Genomic DNA, 5,928 nt, shown 5'->3' with positions numbered 1-5,928 from the left:
AACTTCCTCTCTTTATTTCCTTCCCCTCTCAATTTCTCTCTTTCTTATCAAATAAAAGTGAAATATGGCTGCAAGGAGCAGTGGATTTATAATGTTGGCACCATACCCCAGTAATGACCTTGGAGGCAAAAAGAAAGAAAGAAAGAAAAGAAAATGGATTTAATTTAAAAATAGTAGTAGTCAAACCTTTACAAAAAGTGTATTACATAGAAACCTACATGTGCGAGACAGCAATCCTACAAAATTTGATATAATTCCCATAATCTTTCTATTGGTTATTGCCTTTGCTGCTTATTTGTGTACGCATACAACTTTGATTTACTTTACATTGGTTACTCTCATGTAAAGGCAATTTTGTTCCCAAAGGTTGCTCAGGTATTTGGGCCTTTTCATGTTTGTCATAAGTAGGAAGTAGACTGTGTAGTAGTTCATTGTGTATATATACCCTAACTTTCTTAGCTACTTGTCTGTAGTTGAACACCTAGATGACTTCGAAGTTTAGACTATTACAAATTGTGCTGCTATTGGTACAAATCTTTGGATGGGTATGTTTGTTTCCTTAAGATATATCCCCAGGAGAGAAATAGCCTAGTTGTAGGATAGCTTCATTTCTAGTATTCTGAGAGTACTCAAGACTGCTCTCCACAGAGTTTGGATAAATTTACATTTCTCTCTCTCTTCTTCTTTTTTTTTTTTTTTTTTTTTTTTACCATTCCCACCACCAAAAGACTGTGGCCCATACCATCCCCACCCCCGCTCCATGAAGCTGAACATCCACGTTTGCCATCCTAAATTTACATTTCTAACAGAAGTGCAAAAGAGTTCCTTTACCCCTACAACCTTGCCAACAGTTGTTGCTATTGTTCTTTCTGCTTTATGATATTCTCAATAAAATAAAAGTTGGAAGTGGGATACTATTTGCTTCTAGTGAATAGACATGAGGGATACTGTTTAAACATCACCCAACACCAAGAGAGTCCTTATCAAAAAGAGTTATCTAGCTCACAGTCTAGCCAAGCACCAAGGTTGATAAACCTTCCTCTAAAGCAAATGGTGTCAAACTGAAGACCCCCAATGTCAAATTAATATGTTGCTAGATTAAAGACCTCTAAGCATATTTTGGATGGATTTTATTTTTCTTTAAATTACTTTTACCTTTATAATCCAAGTTCCATCTACATTCTACTGTCTATACCTGAGAACTCACAGCGGGGTACCTATATAGAAAAGACAATTCTTGGGGAGTTGGGTGGTAGCGCAGTGGGTTAAGCTCACATGGCACAAAGCTTAAAGACCGGCATAAGAAAAGACAATTCTATAGTCAGTCCCAGTAAAGGACTCACATATATTTTTGGTTTATAATAATAATAATAAAACAAATAATGTAGATATCTACATCAAGTTGGAAAGCAATTATCAAAAGTAAACCATGATTCTAGTGAGAAAATTTCTAGATGTGTATATGCACAGGAGACAAAAGTACAGAACAGGTTAAACCCTTAGACACTGCAGCTTACACTCATAAGTCTATCACACTGTTAGCCTTCTATAAAGACAAAGATCCCAAACATCCAGAACAAGCATTTCTCCATGGAATGGTTACCACTGGCAACTACATCCTGTTGCTAGGCAAGTTCAGGTCAGCTCTGGGAGTGAATGAGCAGCCTCCATTCACAGGAGTCTGGACAATGAAAGATGGACAGCTCCCAGTGTTTGGTAGTGTGTATGTACTAATTTTAATGTTTATTTATAAAGTGGAAATATTGACAAGACCATAGGATAAGAGTGGTACAATTCCACACAATTCCCACCACCAGAACTCCATATCCCATCCCCTCCCTTGATAGCTTGCTTACTCTTTATCCCTCTGGGAGTATGGAGCCAGGGTAATTATGAGGTGCAGAAGGTGGGAGGTATGGCTTCTGTAATTGCTTCCCCACTGCTGAACATGGACACTGATAAGCCGATCCATACTCCCAGCCTGTCTCTCTCTTTCTCTAGTGGGACTGGGGTCTGGAGAGGCAGGTTTCAGGACATATTGGTGGGGTCATCTGCCCAGGGTAGTCCGTTTGGCATCATGGTATCATCTGGAACCTGGTGGCTTGAAAGAGTTAAGGTATAAAGCAGAAAAAATTGTTGATTAATCATGAACCTAAAGGTATGAATATTGTTGATGAAGATTTGGGGGTCTCCATTGTGAAAAAAAGCTAGTAGGTCTATCTTAGGTATATTCCAAGGGGACTTTACTAATTTTTGCCTGAGCCTGACAGCTAACATGCAGGAGGGCTAGTGGCATTTTCTGGGGAGATGGTATCATAGTTGGATAAAGGACTAGAAATCTGTATCAGGGAAGAGAGTCACTTCCAAATATGGGAAAAGTATGTAACTATTAACTGGGGGGTGGGCAGTAGCATAGCAAGTTACACATATGGCGCAAGGACACATGACACAAGGACTGCATAAGGATTCTGGCTCAAGTGACTGGCTCCCCACCTGCAGAGACGTCACTTCATAAGCAGTAAAGCAGGTCTCCAAGTTTCTATCTTTCTTTTTTCTTTTTTTATCAATACTTTTTAAATTTTTTATTATCTTTATTTATTTATTGGATACAGACAGCCAGAAATCAAGAGGGAAGGGGGGGGGTGATAGGAAGAGAGACAAAGAGACATCTGCAGCGCTGCTTCACCACTCGTGAAGCTTTCCCCTGCAGGTGGGGACCAGGGACTCAAACCTTGGTCCTTGAGCATTGTAACATGTGCGCTCAACCAGGAATGTGACCTCCTGGCCTCAAGTTTCTATCTTTCTCTCTCCCTCTCTGTCTTCCCCTCCACTCTTGATTTCTCTCTGTCCTATCCAACAATGACAGCAATAAAAACAACAACAATAATGATAACAACAACGATAAACAACAAGGGCAACAAAAGGGAAAAGATAGCTTACAGGAGTAGATTCCTGGTGCAGGCACTGAGCTCCAGTGATAACCCTGGAGGCAAAAGCAAACAAGCAAATAGAGAAAGTAAATAAATATTGTTAACTGTAAACCCCATCGATTTGATCTGGGGCCCATATTCAGCACAGGAGCCTATGTAGCCTCTGCATCCCTATAAGTCTGAGCTCGCTTTCTGTGGTTACGACTAGGAACATTCCAGGCTGCTCTAATTTTTCAGGGCACCTCTTCCTCGAGTGGTAGAGTATGTTATCCAACTTCCCTTTAGAGAAAGGAACAGTCCATACTATTGTTGATTCACATTGAGGGCAAGGTCCTGTAGGAGCTCACAACAAAGAGCTAACATGTGAGAACAGGTTTGTTAATGGTCCCCACGTGATTACATTTAGCCATGCTTTCAAATAGGAGCACACCGAAGACATCAAAAGTTGTTTTACATGATGTCTTTAGATGAAACCAAACTTGAGTGCCAACTTAAGTAAGAATAAGAAGCCCCTTTTCATTTATCCAACAGTTAATATAGCAATCTCATTGAAGTATGGGAAGCTGGAAAGGAAAATTGTATTAAATTTCACCCCCAGCATTTTAACCCCTGAGGCAAATTTTGATTTGAATGATCAGTGATACCTTAAAGGGAGCAAAGAACATTTGAATAGCAGGAGTCTAGGTGAGAATAAATCTGTGTTTAACACAGTCTACTTTCATGTTACTCAATCAGTGGAGAAAATATCTGAAAACATCATAGACTGTGCCAAAGACACCAAATGTCAAAGCTCATCATGCTCATGAAACTTTGACTTCAGCAGAACCAAGTGTAAAAATTTCTGGGACATACTAAAAGTTGTTAATGTATCATGGGTTTTTTTTCATAAATGTTGCTTGTCTTTTTTAAATTTTTCTACAGAATGCATTTTATTTACACGGATACAATTTCAAAGAAGAATTGTCATTTCTTTCATGAAATAGTCAGAAAAGATGTCTATTTACAAAGACTCTTGGGGCAAATAGATACATAGCAACAAGACCCTAGGCTTATTTCTCTTTTCTAATACCCCCAACTTAGATTGACTAGTCACACCATTCATTTTCTGGAATATCTTTCCTCTTGGTAAAATGTATTTTCTGTTGAATATTCTAGAATCCAGCTCTCAAGGTGGTGGAAATTGTGTCACCTTCCCAAAGAGACACATTTTCCTGCACAATCTTGCTTAGTAGTGCTGGGCTGTCCAGTGAGTTGATCAATAAAGTACAATATGTTGGGGTTTTTATTTCTGAGTTTCCAGCTGCAATAAGTCTGTTTTGAGAAGGTAGGTGGAGTTCTTGATATCCTGGGTATGGTTATTTGATACATCATTGGGGAATGGTGGAAAGGTCACTGATTTGTGGGCTGAAGCCAAAAAACCTGAGGTAGAATCTTAACTCTTCCCCCGCCGGTTGAATGCCCTTGAATGAACCGTTTAAACTCTCCAGTTGTGTCAGTTCCTTTACGTTTATGGTGGAATGATTGTAACAGATTATCTGTATGGTCATTTCGAGGTCTGAAAAATTTGTTATGCTCAATTTAGTTTAGAAATGGAGGTCTTTCCTGTGGCTTATATGTATGTAACCAGGTGCTTTAAACTCTTTTGCCTTGAAACTGATTCTCTATAAACTTAAATGTTCATTCTTGTGTATGTCATGGTTTATTAGAAATGAGTGCCAGGAAATGTGGAGAGTCCTATATTTAACATCTCAGAACTGGATACTAGTTTGATATAAATAGCAAGTTGTTATCTGAGTAGATTACAATGGATTTACTACCAAGCAAATTAAATCACTGGGGACAAACGTGTTTTCAGAATTGTCTGAGACAATCAATCTGTGAGTAGAAAAATTTTGGTACCTGCCAAGCTGTCCTGTGTAATTCAAAGACATGTCAGCCAAGCATTTCCTTTTCTGTGTCCAACAGATAACATTAGAAGGAAAGGAGTAATCAGAAAGAGGACGTGGTTTACTATTCTCAACTGCATAATATAGACTTTGGGAAACGGAAACATTTGAAATAAGCAAGAGTGAGATATAAGGGAAAAATTAAACAACAAACATGGGAAACAAAAGGTGTGGATTAGGGAGAAAAGGGGTTGTTTTACAGCATTAGGGTGGCCAATGACATATCTGGCTTTTACGCCAAAAGAAAAGTAGAGCAAAGTGAGCAAAGAGGAAGAGGAAGGGCATGACCATAGTTTCATGCACAGGAAAGAATATCTGGGCTTACTAGTGTGGAGTGAGCGGGGTGAGGAAGAGAATGTCAGTGTTGAAAACAAAACTGCATAGTCGTCAATGGGATTCAAAACATGCATGCTGAACAGTTAGTGGGGAAAAATGTTTTAAAAATGATTTCTCAATGAGATATGGGGAAATTATAGCCAATGAAAATATTCATATCTTTGCATTAAAGATATGATACTGTATTTATGCATTACCCCAGAGAAAAGATTGATTTATTTTGCTTCCAGGGCTATCACTGGGCCTGGGTGCCTGCACAAAGTATACACTGCTCCTGGAGGCCATATCCCCCCATATTTTGTTGCCCTTGTTATTATTGTTATTACTGTTGTTGTTATTGGATAGAACAGAGAGAAATTGAGAGAGAAGGGGAAAACAGAGGGGGAGAGAAAGACATCTGCAGACCTGTTTCACCACTTGTAAAGCAACCTCAAAGGTGGGGAGCTGGGGCTCGAACCCAGATGTTTACGGCAGTCACTGCGCTTCCTGACGTGCACTTAACCCACTGTGCTACTGCCCAGCCCCCAAAAGATTTATCCTTAACCAGAATAATCTCTAAGAAGAGTATATTGATCAAAACAAGAGTTGACACGCTTACTTAAAAAGTTTGAAGAGTGAGTAAAAGTTTGAAGAGTGAGTATAGTTTTTATAGTTTATAGTTGCATTTATTTATAGCTTTATAGTTGCGTTTATTTTCTAGTTCCATTGCAATAAAT

This window comes from Erinaceus europaeus, chromosome 16, assembly GCF_950295315.1.
Source record: "Erinaceus europaeus chromosome 16, mEriEur2.1, whole genome shotgun sequence".
Taxonomy (NCBI): domain Eukaryota; kingdom Metazoa; phylum Chordata; class Mammalia; order Eulipotyphla; family Erinaceidae; genus Erinaceus; species Erinaceus europaeus.
The sequence above is the reverse complement of the archived record's forward strand: the minus strand, read 5'-3'. Positions refer to the sequence as shown.